Source organism: Saccopteryx leptura, chromosome 2 (assembly GCF_036850995.1).
Source record: "Saccopteryx leptura isolate mSacLep1 chromosome 2, mSacLep1_pri_phased_curated, whole genome shotgun sequence".
Lineage (NCBI taxonomy): Eukaryota > Metazoa > Chordata > Mammalia > Chiroptera > Emballonuridae > Saccopteryx > Saccopteryx leptura.
Window position 1 is genome coordinate 124,389,603 of NC_089504.1, and position 21,228 is coordinate 124,410,830.

Sequence of the window (21,228 nt, forward strand, 5' to 3'; positions counted from 1 at the left end):
AACCAAACCACAAGGCCAGTGCAGAGTCAGGGTGGGACAGAATAATAAAGTGACAGGGCAAAATGTTGTTTGATATGGTTAAGCCATTAATTTAATGCATCAGTGCAAACAACTGTTCACTTAACATAAAACATATTTGCCTCTTTCTTAAGTTTCCTCATTTTTCTCTAGTCAACTACACATGCCTTTGCAAAAACTATATTTTGAAATGATCATTTAAAAATTATATATATTTTATAATGCTTTATGTTCTGGGGTTTTTATAATTAACTCACAATAACCATTTGATCAATTCCCTTTCCTTTACATTTTCCTCCAAGATTTATTTCCATGAAAACTTCTAAGTTCCCCTATTTTTTATGTTTGATGAAGATAGAATTATAGTTATGTTTTTGTTTGCTTCATCTTAAAACATGTTCTTCTTCTTTTATAAGTAAGCCTTCTGGGGAACAATCAGATATAATCATCTAACAAAACCCACCAAAGAGATAATTTGCATTTTAAAATTTAAATAATTATTATAACCTAGGAAACATTTCTTTGAAAACTACCATATGTCCTTGATTGAAAAGAGTAGTAAGAGTATTCAGGGGAGCCATATATTGATTTGCAGCCTCTCAAAAAACAGATATGGTGTTTTCTTTATTGCCTAGTTTATGTTCACATCACTGTTTTTTTATTATTATTGTTCTCTATAACATATACTATATAATGCCACCTGTTAAAAAAAAGTAAAATGGTACTAAAGGATGTAAAAATATATTATTCAGTATTAAAATTGTCTACTAAATAAAGTGATCCTGTAAAATATCTATTTATAATACAGTCTTTTATAACTGCAGCATCATACTGTTGGAAACTTTTTTTTTTTTTTTTTTGAGAGAGGCAAGAATTGAGAGACAAAAACATCAAGGTGCTCCTTTATGTGCCCTGACTGGGGATTAAACCAGTAACATCTGTGCTCTGAGATGATGCTACCACCAAGATATCTGGTCAGGGCTTAATTTTTCTATTTATTGATAGAGACAGAGAGAGGGAGGGATAGAGAGGGGAAGAGGGAGGGGGCATTCATTTGTTGTTCCACTCAGTTGTGCATTCATTCATTGGATGCTACCTGTGTGTGGCCTGACTGAGATGGAACCTGCAACTTTGTCATTTGGGGTCCACACTCTTAACCAACTGAGCTAATCAGCCAGGGCCAAGGAAACTCTTCTAAATACATAAACTTTTTCCAAAGGATCCTGTTTCTTTTAAAATTGATTTCTCATTTGTGGCTTATTATATATATGCCACTAGCAGGCGTCCCCAAACTACGGCCTGCGGGCCGCATGAATCCCCCTGCCGCACTTCTGGAAGGGGCACCTCTTTCATTGGTGGTCAGTGAGAGGAGCACTGTATGTGGCGGCCCTCCAATGGTCTGAGGGACAGTGAACTGGCCTCCTGTATAAAAAGTTTGGGGACCCCTGCGTGACTAGAGCCTCAGAAGCACCAAGTGTCCTTCTTATATACAAGGAAGTTAATCCCAAAATAAAGTTTTTTATTATTATTCAAATTGAAACTGAGCACAGAATAATATAAATTATCTGCTGCAGATGGAGCACTCACAGATTCTTGCTCTGTGGAAGAATTTTTGCTTTTTTTCCCCAATAATTAAGGAAGGGAACCTTCATGTTGAAAGAAGTATCCTAAATGAGAAGTATAATAATTTTTCTTTGTCCTTTTATTTTTTTAATTTTTTTTAAAAATTTTATTCATTTTAGAGAGGAGAGAGAAAGGGAGAGAGAGAGACAGAGAGGGAGAGAGAGAGGAGAGAAAGACAGAGAGAGAAGGTGGGGAGGAGCTGGAAGCATCAACTCCCATATGTGCCTTGACCAGGCAAGCACAGGGTTTCGAACCGGTGACCTCAGCATTTCCAGGTCGACGCTTTATCTACTGCGCCACCACAGGTCAGGCAAACATAATAATTTTTAATTTTCTTAATTATACACAATTTTGTAAACTTTCCCAAAGTAAATATAGAAAAAAATTATGAGGCTCTTAGGTAGGCCGTGTTTTTATTTTGTTGATTGTTTCCTTTGCTGTGTAGAAGCTTTTAGATTTGGTACAGTTCCACTCTTTTGTTTTGCTTTTGTTTCAATTGCTCTTGGAGTCAATCTACAAAAAAAATATCACTAAGACTAATATAAATGGAAAACAATCTACCAATTATACATCTGATAAGGGGTTAATATCTAAAATATACAAAGAAATACAACTCAACAACAGTAAAAAAAAAAAATAGTTAAAAAAAATGGACCAAGTTTCAGAATAGAAAAATTTCCAAAAAGACATATAGATCACCAAGCACATCAAAAGATGTCCAGCATCACTGATTATTAGAGAAATGCAAATCAAAACCACAATGAGATATCACTTCAAACCTGTTAGAATGACTGTTATCAAAAAGAAAGTAACACATATTGGAGAAGATGTGAAAAAAATGGAACCCTCACACACTGTTAATGGGATTGAAATTAGTGAAGCCATTATGGAATACAGTATGGAGACTCTTCAAAAAATTACGAATAGTACTACCACATGATACAGCTATTCCACTTCTAAATATTTATCTAAAGACTACTAAAACACTAATTTGAAAACATGTGTGCATCCTTATGTTCATAGCGATATTATTTAATTACAATAGCCAAGACATGAAGCAACCTGTGTCCATCGATTGATGAATGGATAAAAACGATGTGCATATACAATAGAATACTACTCAGTCATAAAATAAACTTGTTATTTGCAACAATATGAATAGACTGTGAAAGTATTATGCTAAGTGAAATCAGATGAATAAGAAAAGTACCATGTGATTTCATACATATGTAGAATACAAATGAAAACAAAACAAAAACAAATTCATATATGCAGACAACAGACTGGAGGTTACCAGAAAGGAAGAGGGTGAGGGGGTGGAATGGGTGAAGGGGGTTGATTATATAGAATAGAAACTAGATCTCTTAATGTAGAGCACTATGTAATGATGCAAACATCAAATTTCAATGCTGTACACCTAAAGCTTATATGATATTGCAAACCAATGTTACCTCAATTTTAAAAAAGCTTTCTGTTTTCCTTTTAGCTTTAACATATACTATCACATTAAAAGTCACTATTTTTCTCAATATTAAATATTATTATCCTTTCTAGATAGTTGATTTTTTAGAGTAAATGATCAATAACTATTATATAATTGTGAAAAGCCCATAAAAACATTTACATACACACACACCTACACAGAAATAGCAATGTTATATGTATCAGAAATCCTTCAGTGTAGTAAATTAAATGAACACATTTTTTTTAATGTGTAAGAAGTAAGGACAAGAAATGTCTACATTGTCTGTGGATTCTTCTATAATGAAACCATCTGTTTCAAATAACAAGAAACTGAATCAAAATGATTTACTGTTAATGTTCTAGTTATCTAAGCTGTTTTATAAAAATGTTTCTGATCAGAGATATAGTGGTCAAGTAGCACTGTGATATTCTTGATAAAAGGAATTTGATAGTTCCTAGAAATACGATATAATCATACTTCATAACAAATATAATTTGTTTTCTCATAGAGCAAAAGAGATTACCTATTCAATATTGTTGAAATTCTGCACTAATGAAATCACAGTTATGAAATTGCCTTTCATCTCTTAGAAACTTAATTAACAAAACTGCAAAATATTTTAATGTAATTAATTCCAGAACTAAGCTATTTGGTTGTAATTCAAGTGAGAAAAAAACATAGAAATTTTAATAGGAAAATATCTACAATTAAAATACAATGGCTTACAAATATATGCTATTGTGTGAACTTTTCTAGAAAGATTAGCATGGCCCAAGAATTTAGAATTCATATTTCATACAGATAATCATAATCATTCTTTGTGGTCTTAGAAAAAATATCCATGGTAACATTAAATTATTTATTTTCTTATTCTATTTTAATTATTGTGAGAGTATGTCTCTTTTGCGTGGGAATGAACAACCTCTTAGATAATTTAAAATAATTTTAAATCCAAGTTTCTATGTTTTGGTACTGTTATACAATAAATTCAAATTGTTACACTCTAAATTTTAACTTTGGCAGCTAATTTGGCAGTTATTTTAAAGGCCTTGATTTTCTCTGTTTCAACTTTCAGTTAACACGTTCTTATATTTTCATCCTGATCTTGGATTCTATATATTCCTCAACATCTATTAATTTCCATCAAAATAACCACTTAGCTGAGTCCAGACCAAATTGCAGAATCATGAGCAAATGAACTCTTGGTTTTTCGGTTTTTTTTCTGTATTTTTCTGAAGCCGGAAACGGGGAGAGACAGTCAGACAGACTCCCGCATGCGCCTGACCGGGATCCACCCGGCACGCCCACCAGGGGGCAATGCTCTGCCCACCAGGGGGCGATGCTCTGCCCCTCTGGGGCGTCGCTCTGTTGCGACCAGAGCCACTCTAGTGCCTGGGGCAGAGGCCTAGGAGCCATGCCCAGCGCCCGGGCCACCTTTGCTCCAGTGGAGCCTCGGCTGCAGGAGGGGAAGAGAGAGACAGAGAGGAAGGAGAGGGGGAGGGGTGGAGAAGCAGATGGGCGCTTCTCCTGTGTGCCCTGGCCGGAAATCGAACCCGGGACTTCTGCACGCCAGGCCGACGCTCTACCACTGAGCCAACCGGCCAGGGCCTGAACTCTTGTTTCAGGATGGTTTTCTCCACAGACTAATTAATAGTTAAACCCATCCCAAAATATTTGAATTCAGTGTGTCTGGCACCAGAATTCTTAAAGTTCTTCAGATGATTCTAATGTGTAGTTGGTATTGAGAACAATAGCCTTGGAAAATTTAGATACCAGAATACTTATTCAGAGAAAACTTAAATTGAAGTATTTGAACATGGCCCTGGCTGCTTGGCTCAGTGGTAGAGTATAGCCCAGCTTCTGGATGTCCCAGGTTTGATTACTGCTCAGGGCACACAGGAGAAGTGACCATCTGCTTCTTCACCTCACCCCATTCCTTTCTTTCTCTCTCTCTTTCTCTCTCTCTCTTTCTCTCTTCTCCTCCCACAGCTGTGGTTTGATTGGTTCCAGTACATCGCCCCAGGCACTGAGGATATCTCCGTGGAGCCTCTGACTAAGGTGCTAAAAATAGCTCAGTTGTGAGCATGGCCCCAGACAGGAGTTACCGGGTGGACCCCAGTTGGGGCACATGCAGGAGTCTGTTCCTCTATCTTCCCTTTTCTCACTTGGAAAAGAAGAAATATTTGAACAAACTTTTTCTTAATATTAGGAAGTGAAGAGTAAAGGAGTTTAAGCAAGGGGTTTGTAGCTATTGCTTATAGATGTGTGCCAGTCTCAAGAAATGGCAGATACCTTGGCATCCTTTGCTTAAGAACAACAATACACAATAATCACAGTCTGGTTAACCCACCTGTTGTCTATGAGAAGCACATCCATTACATGTAGTGATTAGGATTATCAGGCTTCATGTTGAATTTGATACTTTCCCATAATGATAAGAAGTACAAAACAAATCAAGCTGAAATAAAATGTGCATAATTAGAATTAAAATAGTGGTCAGTCAAGACTGGGATTTTTTTTAAAGTATTATTATTATTGATGGATTATCAAAACCAGCTTGAAATACATAAGAGTGGGAAAACCTCCCATAAACTGCATGTTGTAAGCAAGGTTGAAATTAGGTAAAACTGAAACACCTACAAAGTTGGTGTTTTTTTGGCTCAACAATTTAAACTGATAGCAAAAGAAAACAATCTGTAAGGGAAAGACATAATTAAAAGATACTGAAGAGTAGAATAAGCTACATTTAGTCTTGATATTTGACTGAAGATTTAGAAAACATAACAAATCTTAGAGGTGTCAATAAAGAAGTGACCAATTAAACTAATGTTATATACTAAGTAAAACTCATTTCAGATCAAGCAAGCTAATTCTTACTGCATGCCTGGCTTTAAAGCTGGCTGACTGCAAAAGCATGCACCATTTTAAATCAAACATTTGTGCAGCTTTGTGAGAGTTGACTCTGAATCTATTCCTCTCCTCTGTTCGGGAAGTTTATTTACTATGCCTACTGATACAGTGACTTGTTCAGAAATGTATCATTATTTGTGCCCATAGTGGATCAATGTGAAGTATTTCAATGTTTATTGTTTTTATTTAAAGAGAAAATAATTTTTTTCCTGCCCCTCACAAGTATATTTTCTTCCATTTTAAATGTCTGAAAGCAAAAGGAATTGAAGCACAGAAAATTTAAAACTTAACCCCAAATTCCACTATATAATACATTGTTGTTTTAACAGAAATAAAGATGCACCTGACTCTGCAGATTTCTATAGTTTTATTTATTTATATTTCCCTATTGATTTTTATACTAGTTCTAAAATTCCTAAAATTATATAGACATAGCTATACATATATACATATATAAAATATTTCTGATCTTGAAAAGCATTCTTGTTAATAAATCTATTTTTATTATACTTTATTTTCCTTCAGTCATTTAACAATTAGAATGAAGTAATTTTTAATTTGTAGTAGGCAGAAAATAAGTCAATTGCACAAGTACATATTATTCTCTATTTTAGTATAAAAGTCAATGTATTGTAGAATTATATTGTTCTTCATCTTTGCTTAATATTAAATTCTATACAGTGTGAATTACATATATTTAATTCTAGGGTGTACTTGAAAAACAACAAAAAATGCCTTTCAGTGTTTCTAAGCATATCATACCATCATTAGTCACTTAATTTTATTTCTTATTCATTATGTTCAATTGCTTTCAAATGTTGGCAATAAGTCTTAAAATATAAATTAAAGCACTTAAATGAATGAGAAATTGTATCTATAAAGTAAGAAATTAAACCCCTACTATTAAAGCCAATGGAAATCACAGATTGCAAAACCACTGTATTAGTGTCTGATTGCTGCTATAACAAATTACGTAAATCTAGTGGCTTAGAATAAACACAAATTTTGTCTTAAAATACTGAAAATCAGAAGTCTATAATGAGTGCAAATGGGAAAATCTGGTGTTGGCAGACTGCATTCCTCTTGTAAACTCGAGTTAAATCCATCTCCTCCTCTTTTCTTATTTCTGGAAGTTGCCTCTTCTTGGCTCTCTTTCAGCAATTATAGCAACCCAACATCTACTTCTGGTGTCACATCTCCTACTCTGACATTAACTCTCCTGCCTTCCTCTTATAAAAATTCTTGTGATTACTTTGGGCTCACCTGCATAATCCTATATAATCTCTTCATCTCAAAATGCTTTAATTTAATCACACATTTATTACACATTTAAATATATTACACATTCTGGGGATTAGGATGTGGACATCTTTGGAAACTTGTTATTTTGTCTAACATAGCTACTTAAAGAAGTGGTGATAGGTGCTGGCCAGGTAGCTCATCTGGTTAGAGTGCTGTCCCAATATGCCAATGTTGAGAGTTTAATTTCCAGTCAGGGCACATACAAGAATTAACCAATGAATGCATAAATAAGTAGAACAAAAAAGTTGATCTCTGCTTCTCTCTCTTCCTTCCTCTTTTTAAATGAATAAGTAAAAAGATAATATATATATCTCCTTAAAATAAAAAAAAAGAAATGGTGATAGCAACCAAACAGCTTTTATGCTCAGGTTTTGAATTCTAGAGCCTAAATGTTGACGTTACCTTATTCACAATATTTTGGCTTCTAACCTGATGGATGACAGTAACTTACAGTAACTTGGACAGTCTAGTACTATGAATTGTTTGTTCTTGGCTTCTTATATTTGGAGGATCACGATGGCTGAACTGGCAGAAAAACACAAACACAAAACAGTGAATCTGCACATAATTGCCACAGTATAAATATCAGGCATAGGTATAATTCTATTCAATATGTAGCCAAAGACACTCCAGAGGATATAAGAAAATCCTCAGGGTCCATGTGGTCATTGGCTTATTCCATGTGCCCCTGATTTAATATCTTCCTTGACCTAATCTCTCATGGCATTAATTTGGCTCTGTATATCTGACTCCCTTGATTCCTTTCTCATTCAGAACTCCAAACATCTCTAGCAGGTTTCTATAAATAAACTGCCTTCATTGGAAGGAATAATTCTGAGTCTGCACTGGCCCTGAGAAAATGTTCACCCACCATCACTGTAGTCTCAGAACATGTCCTGGCTGGCTTACAAATGCTGCTACATATGACCCCTCCAGAGAGAGAGAAGCCCCCACCACTGACAGTGGAGGACAAATGGCAAAAGCTTTTCATGATCCATGTCCAAAGTATACTCTTAATGACAAGTAAAAAACCCACTCTTTTCCTTTATTGTTGCTTATCCAGAAAAATCTGTGCTTACAGAGGAACTCCTGCAAAACTGCAAAGAGATACGAGCTCAAATCTTATAAAGATATGAAATGTATATATATACCTTTTCCTGGAACAATTGTCAATTAACAATTTCAGGAAGTATGCCCAAGGAAGATAGTGTTGAGGATGACTAAAGTCTGTACAATATGGAGAAGAGCAATTATTATTAAAAAGAAGAGTACAGAATACTTCTGCAAATTTTACAAAAATATATGGTCATGTCAAATATTGACAAAGCCCTTCTCAGAAAGAATCTACAGAAAATGAGGCACCGTGAGGCTTAAACTTCATCACTTTGACAGCAAGTTTACCCCTGGATATTAATGTCCCATTACATGAAGTTAGCACTTTGCTTGCTCCATCTAAGGTGGAAATGAATAAATGTTGACCGAATAGCTTATATGTTTCTTTCTTTCTTTCCCTTTTTTGAAAAAACCCATGCATTACACCAGCATTGCTTAAGGGTGACATTTTTTTTTACTGTTACCAGCAACAAAAAAAGACTCTTCTCTACTCTTATTCTCCAATATATGCAATCCAAAATAATTGCCAACTCCTCACCCAGAGAAATAAGCAAAAGCTTGATTCCCTTAAGCGCTAAGATAGCCAGTGTTTGTGGACACTGAAGCTAAGTGTTAGCATCCCTTACCTAGCAGATGCCTGCTATGTACAATTTTATGCTTTCAGAGGCACAGTTACTGCCTGGGAAACATTCAATTTCTGGGATGATTGATTACTCTGACTCCTCACCATCCTGCTCAGCAATTGGCCATATGAAGATCACATGAGGATTAACGTGACATCAACCCCTGAATATAAAATGTTTTGAAACAAACAATTTACTAAATATTCTTAATTATATAAATAAAGTATATTATCTACATTTTTCAAATTGGTATCCTGTATGTTTTCATAAACTTTTCTATAATAAAGTACCTAAAATTTTTGAAAAAAATATAACAAAGATAATTTTGAATGTATATCTGTGCTTGTGAAATAATAAGAAGTTATTAAGAGAAAAAGAAAAGAAAACATGGTTTCATTTCTAATTGGTTGGATTTTTGTGTCTAAAGGCTTAGGTACCTTTTACATTAAAAGAAGCTGAAAAAGAAGTTGTTTTAGAATCAAAGAAATTTTTCTTTCCTTATTTAAAAAGGGTAAATGAAGAGCCCTGGCCGGTTGGCTCAGTGGTAGAGCGTTGGCCTGGCGTGCGGGGGACCCAGGTTCAATTCCCGGCCAGGGCACACAGGAGAAGCGCCCATTTGCTTCTCCACCCCTCCCCCTCTCCTTCCTCTCTGTCTCTCTCTTCCCCTCCCGCAGCGAGGCTCCATTGGAGCAGAGATGGCCCGGGCGCATGTGGGAGTCTGTCTGACTGTCTCTCCCCGTTTCCAGCTTCAGAAAAAAAAAAAAAAAAAAAAAAAGGGTTTCAGTTAGGCCTTATTTTCTTCTCTTTTATCCTCCTATCTCAAAATCCTGGTTTTTAAATGTTTGTTGTCTCTCCTTGATTGCAGTCCTATGATTATTTTGTGGAACAAGAAGACTCATTTGTTTATAAGGCTATGGGGGATAGAGGAAAGTCTCTGCATTAAATTTTAAAAAAAATGCTTTCTATTCAGCTCTCCACCTAAATGCCACAGAACTTAGCAGAAGCAAACAACATTAATAAAATCTAGTGCATATGATGTGTAAGGACATTGAGTTAGGAGATGGTGATTGACTCAACCATTAATACCACTGTTGACTTACCTGAAAAATGAGAATAAAATTACAGTAGTCCCCCTTTATCAAAAGTTTGCTGCCCTCATTTTTAGTTATCTACAGTCAACCGAGGTCTGAAAATAGTAAACCAAAAAATTGCAGAAATAAATATTTCATAAATTTTAAATTGTATACAGTTTTAATTTGAGGAAATCTGCCCAGTCATGCTTCCACCTGCCCAGGACATGACTCATTCCTCTGTCCCAAGTATTTGTGCTGTATGTGCTTCCTGCCTGTTAGTCATTTGGTAGCCTTTTTAATTATCAGATCAGCTGCTGTAGTACTGTAGTGTTCAAGTAACCCTTATTTTACTTAATACTGTTTTATTCACCTTACTTTTATCACATCACTTAGACATTTTATTATCCCATGTCATCATGAGAAGGGTTAGTGCAGTTCAATAAGATATTTTGAGAGCAAGAGACCTCATTCATCAGTGGTCATTGTCATCCAAGATGACAATAGGATGTGAGTGTTTGTTTCATGTGTATTTTTTCTCTCTACAATTTAGTTTAGTTAAAGCTTAAGATCATTCAGGTCCTAACGGGTTAGATAGTATAAATGGAGTTTTTTGTTTTGTTTTGTTTAAATGTCTTATATAAATTGAATATTAGAACATTGCCACATTAAATTGTGTCCATGATTTCTTATGTTATTGTGTCAATTGATTTAAATGAACTTGGGATACTAAGTAGTAAAAGAAAGATTAGCAGATAATGCATCCTGACTCTCCAGGGGGCACCAGAAATAAAAGAAGAAAGAATGGTTGAGAAAAAGGTCAACCTCTTTGTGTATTTACAAAACTCCCAGCAGAAAAGTAATGAAAAGTCATGATCTATGAAATGCTCTAGGTAAGATATCTCTCTAGCCAGTCAAGGTTGCAGATGATAAATAAACTTGAACTATAAGTATTTATGGGACAAGATCCACTGAGAAATGTTAGTGCCAGCTTTATAATTATCAGAATATTAAATAGATATATTTTATAACCTAAATAGTTTCTTTTGTGAAAGTGATTTCCTGTCTTAATTGCTTAGAAAGTTCATCTGTCAAATTTGGAGAAGGGTGTGTCTTAGTGTGGTAAGAAAGAATTTGGTGAGCTGCATTGATTATCTCAGATTTTTTTATTGGTTAAGGATATTGATGGCTAATTTGTGGGTTTTAATTGAATCTTTGTTTATTCCCTATTAAATTCTCCACATTGTTTGATGCTAAATTTTCTTATTTTCTTAAAAATTTTAAACTCTCCTCAGCTATTTCATTATAAAGAAAAAATGTTATCTAATATGAAATGCATCTGCTTTTCTATCTCTATAAAAATCAATATATTAATATTTTATTATTTCTCATCTGATCACTTTATTTATTTATTCAACAAAAATTTGTCAAACATTATGTTGGGAATTAGACCTATACTAGCAAAGAATATTCTTTGCCTAATAACATGGAATTATAGTCTAGTGACAAAGTAGATATCAATATAATATAGCAATTCATAAAGCATCTATAATTTGCTATCCTGTAACCTAGCATAGAAAGATGGAAACATTTTTCTTTTCTTCTTTTCTTTCTTTTTCTTTCTTTCTTTTTTTAACAGAGACAGAGAGAGAGTCAGAGAAAAGGATAGATAGGGACAGACAGAAAGGAATGAAGAGAGATGAGAAGCATCAATCATTAGTTTTTTGTTGTAACACCTTAGTTGTTTATTGATTGCTTTCTCATATGTGCCTTGACCATGGAGCTATAGCAGACCAAGTAACCCCTTGCTCAAGCCAGAGACCTTGGGTCAAAGTGTTAGATTCAGGGAGTGCTGATATGCTGGGGCTGACAAGAGTGTAACTATTGAAGGAACAGGGAATGCTGATAGGGCCCCTGTGAGGCCGAGAACAAAGAGTTCAGATGAGTCAGAGACCCTTATCAGAAGTTTATGTTTGAAATTTTCCACTGAGCTATACCCCCCCCCCATTGCTGTGCTGCGCACGACCTCCCTAGCCAATAGCTAACAGCCACATCTGCTTCTGTATAATGCATGCTTGCTCAGCCTAGATAGCCACCCTATAAAAAGGAGCCATTTTAGAAGCTCGGGGCTGCAGTGCTCCTTTGCGTGGGTTGCCTGCAGTCCCTGCACAGGTTTGCGGGGCTGCAGTGCTCCCTTGCATGGGTTACCTGAAGTCCCTGTGCAGGTTTGTGGGGCTGCAGTGCTCCCTTGCATGGGTTACCTGAAGTCCCTGTGCAGGTTTGTGGGGCTGCAGTGCTCCTTTGCGTGGGTTGCCTGCAGTCCCTACGCAGGTCTGCAATAAAACTTTTAAAATTTAGTTTGGGTCTGCTGTAGTCTGTCTCCTGGGATGTAACACAAGCTGGTGAGCTTTTGCTCAAACCAGATGAGCACGTGCTCAAGCTGGCAACCTCGAGGTCTCAAACCTGGGTCCTCCACATCCCAGTTCGACACTCTATCCCAGTGGTAGTCAACCTGGTCCCTACTGCCCACTAGTGGGTATTCCAGCTTTCATGGTAGTACTTACAATATAAAGTACTTAGTAAGTTGTTTTATAAAGATTTATTCTGCCAAACTTAGAAAAAATTCAATATAAAGTACTTGGTAAGTAATTATTATTATATTCTTTAACTTGCTGTAACTCTGCTTTATAAATTTCATAAAGTAAAGTTACTTCCTTACTTTATAAATCACCAATACTGTGGAACCAGTGGGTGGTTAGAAAATTTTACTACTAACAGAGATACAAAAGCGGGCGGTAGGTATAAAAAGGTTGACTACCCCTGCACTGTGCCACTGCTTGGTCAGGCAGGAACATTTTTCTTTTTTTTTTTTTTTTTTTTTTTTTTTTTTTTTTTCATTTCATTTTTCTGAAGCTGGAAACGGGGAGAGACAGTCAGACAGACTCCCGCATGCGCCCGACCGGGATCCACCCGGCACGCCCACCATGGGGCGACGCTCTGCCCACCAGGGGGCGATGCTCTGCCCATCCTGGGCGTCGCCATATTGCGACCAGAGCCACTCTAGCGCCTGGGGCAGAGGCCACAGAGCCATCCCCAGCGCCCGGGCCATCTTTGCTCCAATGGAGCCCTGGCTGCGGGAGGGGAAGAGAGAGACAGAGAGGAAAGTGCGGCGGAGGGGTGGAGAAGCAAATGGGCGCTTCTCCTGTGTGCCCTGGCCGGGAATCGAACCCGGGTCCTCCGCACGCTAGGCCGACGCTCTACCGCTGAGCCAACCGGCCAGGGCAACATTTTTCTTAATAGTTATCAAAGGTGAGCCCTGACTATCAGATAAAGAGGAAGTGAAGATAAAAAATGTAATTATAGGCAAAAGGAACAGCAAGGGCAAAGGCTCTAAAGACTTTTAAGAACTAAAAGAAGGTCACATGGCTGAAGAAGGACATAATTGGTGATGAGGTGGGGTGCTATGCAGGAGCTAGGTAATAAAAGGCCATGTTAGCCATTATAAAGGACTATGACCTTTAACTTAGACAAATAAAACACCATGAAAGGGAGTATGCATTGTTATAAATGAAACACTATCATCTTCTTTACCAGATTCAAAAATTTACCTGGGTTTTTGTAGTAATTCCCTCCACTCAGTGGTGGGATTCAGCCAGTTTGCACTGGTTTGGCAGAACCGATAATTAATTTTTTGTTGAGTTTGGTGAACTGATTGTTAAAATGGCACTTGTAATCCAGGTTCTCTCTAAGGTGGGCACCTGGGCAGCCGCCCAATGTGGAAATCACAAATTTACATTCCTTACTCTTTTTTAACATTCATCTGTGCAATAGCGTATTCTAACCACCCATAGTAATGTTCATTCCATTCATAGGTGAGAAAAATTTGACAGAACTATGCTTGTAATATTTATTTATTCATTTCATAAAACTCATTATACCTTTGATGAAATACTTCATTTTAATTCCCTTGCATTTGTTACTTCAGAAAACAAACATATAATGTAAAGAGAAAAAATGCCAAACAACTAGGATGTGACAAGCTGCCATTTGTTTCAGCTTTGTGTGTGCCCAAAATTCCACCGAGATATTACGGACATTATTTACTATTTTTTCATTAATGTTTTAAAACTTTTTTCTTATAACATAATCTAGTTTTGTGTACCTCTTTTATTATTCTTATATAAGTATTAAATGAAAGAAATAATAAAATGATCATTAGGGCAGAGAACCGGTTGTTCAATTATTTGAACAACCATTGCCTCTACCTCCATCCAATAGGTTGGACCTTCAACCATCTTCTCTTTGACTCTTATCTTCAATCTTGCTTACCTATCCATGCCTTCCTCTCTCAAATATCTCCATCACACCTAAACTAAAGAAATGCTTTTTTTCAGCTTAAGCACATTCTCTGTCTTTATTGACAAATGTCTTAAAAATAATATGCACAATGCCACCATACAATTTTTGTAAGAATTACATGCAGAAGACCCATGATTAAACCTCATTCTAAGTCACTCTAGTATTAATGTTTTTACAAATCATTTGTGGAGTAGCTCATATTGCATCCATCATTGAATGTATTACTAATGCATCTTCTGTGATTAAAATTTTAGCTTATTCATAAGTGAGCTACTCATCCCAGAACATTATCAAGAATCAATCAACAACAGCATGGTTCTTCCTTCAATAAATATTTATTGGGCAATTTCAAGGTACAAGATGGGAAATACAGATGAAGGGAAAAAGAGCCAAGATCAGTTCCCCATTAAGAAACTTAAAGGTGATAGTGGTACTGGTAAGGGAAAGGGAATTTAGACAAGAAACATGTAAATAAGTTTATGTTTATTTTCTGTTATAACACCTACTGAAAAGTGATTTCAAACTATAAGGTAGTATAAATTCATTCATTAGTTGATTCACTTATTCAACAAATATCTGTATGGCATGTGCTCTGTGAGTTTACTGTGTTCAGTAGGAAATGTCAGTAAGAGAGTGTCCTGACCTTAAAGAGTTCAAGTTCTCAGTGGGGTAATAAGTGAACTGATAAACTGCTTTACAGTGAGGTAGGTGATGATAGAATGGAGGTGGGGGGAGACACTCAACTTACTTAAAAGAGTAGAAGCAAGATTTTATAAACATAGAATTGAGGGAGCTACATTTTAAGAGTAAAATTCACAGTTTTCCAAGCTGAAAAATGAACATGAGTAAATGGATAAATGAGGAAGAGTCCAGAATGCGATCAAGTCAGCCAGCTTGACTTGGGACTGGCTGGGACAAAAAATCTATGTGTGGTGGGGAGACAGAGGGCTAGAGGACACAAAAGAAATACTCATGAGCTCACTTAGCCCTCTACCCCAAAGTAATGGTATTTATTATTAGATTTTATCAGGATTAAGTTATTAGCCTTAATTCAGCTATTCAACTCTGCTAGATTATAAAATAAATTAGATAAACTTACAGTATAATTAACTACTTATCTCATTACCTTTCATAATGAAATCAAGCTTACAATTAACTAATTAAACAGGATTAGTCTTTTCAGGGGACATATAAGCACATTTTTCTTCTTGGAATTAATGAAACTTTCCTCTCAACAATGTGCATTTCATCACTAAAACTCTCAAATTCCCACTGGGCAGCAAGATATTAGTATTTGAATATTTATGATGATGCTGAAGTATAGTCAGTAATTGTGTTTTCTGTGATAAAAGTAACAGTATGAACAACCATTTCTTATGTACTATAAGTTTGTTTCCTACTACCAGGACCCTTAGGGGGAAAATTCCATTAAAGCAAATCGAATTAATAAACATGCATCCAGCCACAGCATTGGCATTTATCATTTTAAAATAATATTATTCACATTCTATGGTAGAAATGCAGTTATTGTTATAGATCAACACAAAATCAATGTCTCTAGCTTCAAAACTATGTTACTTTTGGCTTCAGATTAATCTGATAGTAGGACTCTGGTATTATATCAGTCTACTAGTATGAAAATATGTCCATGAATATTTATTTATGAGCATCAATTTCTCAATTTAAACAATTAGCTTTTTAGTACAGTTTCTTTAATTTTATTTGGCTACTATCCATTATTACTTTGCATTTACACAGTAGCTTTCCTCTAAGGAGCCTAAAGTACTGTAGTTTAATTGTCCAAAAGAAACGGTGTCAGGGTAGAGGGAAGGGAGGTAGAGAAATGTGTTTCCTGATTGTCTTAGGGAATTGGGAGATACTTAATTTTAATTCTGGCTTTAAGCCCAGACAGTGAAGGCTGTGTCTACACAAGTGAGGTTGTGTGTGAGATTTCTAAATTTTGTTTCCATGAGCAAATGGACATAGAGTTCCAGTTCAGGAAATTCACAATATTGTGATGCAACTACAAGTTGATTTTTCTCATCTCTCTCCCTTCTTGTCTGACTGTCTCTCTCATTAAAAAGAAAAACAAAAAAGAAATTCATAGTGTTATTCTATCTAAGCCAGAGGTTCTCAACCTGGGGAAATATTTTCCTGTCCCTATCTCCCCCCGCCCCCAACTCCCAGGAAAACTTGTCAATGTTATTGTTGGGATGGGGATTCCACAGTGTGCTATTGGCACACTATGGATAGAGACCAAGGGTTCTGCTAAAAATCCCATAATGCACAGAATAACCCTTACAAAAAGAATTATCCAGGCCAAAATTACGGTAGTACTGGGATTGGAAAACCTGATAAGCCTCGATATTGCATACATATTGATTTCTCTGGTATTTACTGAAAAAGTATAACACCATAATAGCTTCAGTTGCCCAATAAAATTCTGATTCTAGTGAAACCTCATGTGTAATAAGGAGGATTTTCTGACATGGTATAACTGTACAGTTGATTCAGAAAATCAATTTGGACTCTCGATTTCTGCTGTGGGAAGTAGGTCTTTTTATAATTTCCATTTTATCTGGAGAGTTTGAAACCCTCTCCACATTTGTCTAGAGTCAAGGCAAATTTCTAACTGATGTTCTCAAAGTTAGTTAACTCATGCAAATGCTAGGAAGGCCTCTTCTTTCTATTAAACAAAAGTATCCCTATTATTGTCACCTTTCTCCCCAAAGAAATCCAGTGCCTTCCATAATATGTCCAAGAAAAGAAATGCACTAAAACTGAAGTTTTTATAGGCAAAAATATTGGCCCAGACATGTACACAATGTAAAAATAAAACTAGAGAACTTTGTGTTCCATTTTTACTTTTGTCACTGTTAGCAGAACTTAGTAATCAACCAGTAACATGACTGAGAATGCTTACATCTTTTAGTACTATAAATGTAATACAATGCAGTATGATGCATTCATAAGACATCTTATATTTTATTTTTGTCCTTATCTTGATAAGGCACTTTCCAGCTTCCTCCAAATTTTCTTACTTGTGAAGTTGATTTCCATATTATTGATAACCAAAATGGAAAATTTTGGAGAGGACGGAGCATTACATTAGTAAGTAATATGTCAATTATGTGTAAAACAGTATTTTTATTCCTCTTCCTCTGTGATCTCTCTTACTAATATCATAGTTTCCAAAAACTATACAGGCCCTTGTGCTGAGAACAATTTCTATTTAATCTGAATGTTATTGGAGAATACTCAAGACACTCACCTTTTCTAAACGTTGTCATCATTTATTCCAATTTCTCTGGATAACTGCTGATCCTACTATATGCTGGGCAAAGTCACTGCCATTACAGTACCTTGCAGTCCTCACAAAGGCAAATCTTTAGAGTCAAGATAAAAAATAGGAAGAAAATGCTTCTTTTCTTAATATTTGTAACATGTGTGTTGAGTATGAGTACCCAATAAGAATTACTTTTGTCTTAGTACTTCAGATTTTTTTTCATACAATATGCCCTTTATTGCAAACATAAGTCCATAGATGGCTAGGTTGATAGATAATTCTCATTGACATTACATACCCTTTCCCTTGTAAAGACAAGACTTCTTTTTAACTGATTAAGCTATAACCCATGAATCTTTCTTTTAGAATGTGTCTTCACCTCACCATCCCATGAGACTCCTTAGTTCCTTATGCAAGTAAGATTCTTATGGACTCATCTAACCAATCTGTTAACATGATCAGACAGGTCAATATCCCAAAGGTTCTCACAGTTTAGAATTAATCTATGGTTTATTGTATTAGAAAAATAAAGAGTATATCAATTTAGAAGTAAAAGTGAAAATAAGGAGAGCAGTTTGCAGGAATTTCTAAACATCCATAAGTAAATTTTCTGGTTTCAAATGGAGAACCAGACTTTTATTCTGTATATTTTTATCTTTCTCATATGCATGCTTCTCTAAGTCATCTTTTGTTAAATACCAATTTCTTAAAGCATAGATTTTAAAACTGTGTTTGTTTGGTCATTTTGAATATCCATGTGTTATGGACCGATTCATGCCTCCCCTCAGATTCCTATACTGAAGCCCTCACCTCAGCGTTACTGTGTTTGGAGAGGGGCCTAGAAGGAGAAAGGATATAGCCTATTTTCTTGTATCACCTGGCACAATAATATCATCATTAGATGCTTATCAATTATTTTTTAAGAAGAATATATTTTCTTGATTGTAAATGATCTTTGCCACACCATTCCCATTATCCATTCTCCTTTTGCCATGGCTTTTAAATACCAACTTAACTTCAGAACCGGAGTATAGCGAGCATTTTGCAATAGAGTATTACTTATCTGATGCATTTATCTAAATTGGCTTGCTCAATCAACTTTATGTGCACTTTACAGTGTTTTAGGAATTTAAAATGGTTTTAGAAAATTAACATTTTGGTAATAGTATTGGCTTCTGATAGAAATGTCTCCAATGACTTAATGATATTTGGCTGACTGCTTAAATTTCTAATTATGAATTCTGGGAGGTATATAGGTAGATCAGTGCTTAAAATCTAATTTATTCATCTAATTATTTCTTTTTAAAAGAAATACTCTATTGGGAAGCTATGTAGCATATGCATTAGATCTCCATTATCTTTCTCTGGGTAGAGCATTTCTCACTAATGAGTGAATAAAACAAGCTTTTCAAAGGTAGCACTATATTGCTATATGATAAAGCCAAATCACTTTCCTGTGAGGACAAAGAGGGAGTACAGTGCTGTATAAATTCTTTAAGATCAGAGAAAATGCCCTTTTCTATGCAAGTAAGAAAGAGCAAAAGAGAGGATGAAATAGGAACAAGAAAAAAATAATTTATCTTAGTATGATGCCTGTAGAAACTGAAGAAACAGTCTTGCTAATGAACTCATGGCACAACTGAAGCATATTAAAAATCAAGTTAGAAGCAAGGTGATCTTTTGTCTTTGGCTAGAATTGTATTAAAACTTTTCTGACAAGATGTGACAAATGTGCCTCTCTTTGTTGTTGACAGACTTTAACTTCTTTCCACAAGCTTGGACATCAGCAAGCGTAATGGAGAGGGGTGTCAAACAGCAATTACACTAATAGTTACCATTAATTTAAATGTCTCCTAGATGGCAGTTGATGTACTTGAATTTTGCAGCATCATAACAGTAAATTTTCTCCTCTCTAGGAAGTAGGAAGTATATTTCTATTGTAAAAAAAAAAAAGAAAAATAAAAAATAAAAAGTTACTTGCTCTAAGGTAGACAATGAAAATGCTAGAATTTGAACTCATACTATATAAATATCAAAGTGTTTTCCAATTATGACATTTATTTAATTTAGTCAGTAAACATTTGTTGTAATCGGGCTATAATTATATAATTGCAAACATATTAAAAGTCTTGTTCTCCAAAAGCAACTTTCTAGAGTAAAGCTTATTTCTCCAAAACTAGGAAAGTTATATTTTAAGGAGGATTAAAGCTTCTAGTCCTCTCAAAGTTATGAAAGACCTAAAGCTATATATCTATATGTATATCTGTACCTATCTATATATACACATAATTTGTAAATATATTTATATAATATAATTACTATACTAATAACATAAATATATTGTTATGTTATATTATTATGTGATTATATATTGTGTATTATAATTAACATATTGATTATTTTTTAACATACATAGTATATTATAAATATAAATATATACAATTGTGTCCATCACTTAAAAGGATATGGTTCAGATATCAATAACTTTATAAGTACTAATAGGTTACTTATTAGAAGTGATTTGTTATCTGTTAACATTATACCTAGTTTATTAAACTTTTAGATTATAGACCTGCCCTCTCATCAGGAACTGACAATAAGCAATACTGTACTGTTAAAATTGCTCTACTATGCAATCTAATTGTTATATGTAAGGCCATTTATAATGCAGGATCTGTCTTATTCTCTAACCTTATTTCTACTCATTCTTCTATAGACACCCTCTATGCCTGTGGTACTGAACTATTTAGAGATCCACAAATGTTTCTTATTCTTTATTGCTTCAGGCTTTACTCAATCTGGTCTCTTGCTCTGGAGCAAGCAACCCCCATATATCAGCCTACATACATCTGTAGCCTTATCTGAGGATATATCTCCCTTAGAACACCTTTGAGTTTACACCATCTTGTGCCAATTTTGTTTAAATTTGTGTTCCTGCAGTACTCTGTATACTCCCATTATAGAAAACATAGGCTATTGCTATTATTTACTTCTGCCTCCCTCTCATATAACTGTCAGAGCTGATTTTAAACTTAGCTATTGCCACAATAATATGTAATAAACTATCCCAAAACTAAGTAAACTATAACATTTCTGGCCCAGAAGTAAAAAAAAAAAAAAAAAAAAATGAGTGGTTGAACCAGCAGCATATTCTCCCACTGTTTATAAAATACCCCACTGTTCAGCCAACAATGAATATTATGAGAATATTTAAACTTTTTCTTATTTAGAAAAAGTAAAATTATTTTAACTGTTGCTTTAATTTAGATGATCCTTTCTACTTTTATTATTTTTATACTAAAATCTTGATCACATTTGAATTTTACAAGCATATTTCTGTATTTATTATATAATTATTTTTTTTTCTAAAAATGTGTGAAATATGTTTATTGGTTAATGTTAAAACACAGTTATATTACTGGGATAAACCCCATTTATCTGGGCACATTTTCTTTACTA